General features: G+C 41.0%; 1 non-coding gene across 1 annotated transcript; it reads right to left on the bottom strand.

Moving 5' to 3' along the window:
* Positions 1–389: 389 nt before the first annotated feature.
* On the bottom strand, positions 390–497 carry LOC130964150 (small nucleolar RNA R71). Its single transcript, XR_009080257.1, has one exon. It is a non-coding gene; the product is annotated as a small nucleolar RNA R71 (small nucleolar RNA).
* Positions 498–713: the final 216 nt, after the last annotated feature.

Genomic DNA, 713 nt, shown 5'->3' with positions numbered 1-713 from the left:
CCGAAAATAATAACAATGCAAGGAGGATGCTTGGTGACTTTACTGCACCTAAATCCAACTTCCATGGAAGAAGCATCTCAATCCCTGCCATTGGAGCAAACAATTTTGAGCTAAAGCCTCAATTAGTTTCTCTAATACAACAGAACTGCAAGTTTCATGGACTTCCATCAGAAGACCCCTACCAGTTTTTAACTGAGTTCTTACAGATCTGTGATACTGTTAAGACTAATGGAGTTGATCCTGAAGTCTACAGGCTTATGCTTTTCCCTTTTGTTGTAAGAGACAGAGCTAGAACATGGTTAAACTCACAACCTAAAGATAGCCTGGACTATTGGGATAAGCTGGTCACGGCCTTCTTGACCAAGTACTTTCCTCCTCAAAAGCTGAGCAAGCTTAGAGTGGATGTTCAGACCTTCAAGTAAAAAGATGGTGAATCCCTCTATGAAGCTTGGGAAAGATACAAGCAGTTGACCAAAAAATGTCCTCCTGACATGCTTTCAGAGTGGACCATTTTGGATATATTCTATGATGGTCTATCTGAGTTCTCTAAGATGTCATTGGACCATTCTGCAGGTGGATCTATTCACCTAAAGAAAATGCCTGCAGAAGCTCAAGAACTCATTGACATGGTTGCAAATAACCAATTCATGTACACCTCTGAGAGGAATCCTGTGAGTAATGGGACACCTCAGAAAAAGGGAGTTCTTGAAATT

The sequence above is a fragment of the Arachis stenosperma genome, chromosome 2 (genome assembly GCF_014773155.1).
Source record: "Arachis stenosperma cultivar V10309 chromosome 2, arast.V10309.gnm1.PFL2, whole genome shotgun sequence".
NCBI lineage: Eukaryota > Viridiplantae > Streptophyta > Magnoliopsida > Fabales > Fabaceae > Arachis > Arachis stenosperma.
Note: the sequence above shows the minus strand (reverse complement) of the source record. Positions and strands in the feature narration are given on the sequence as shown.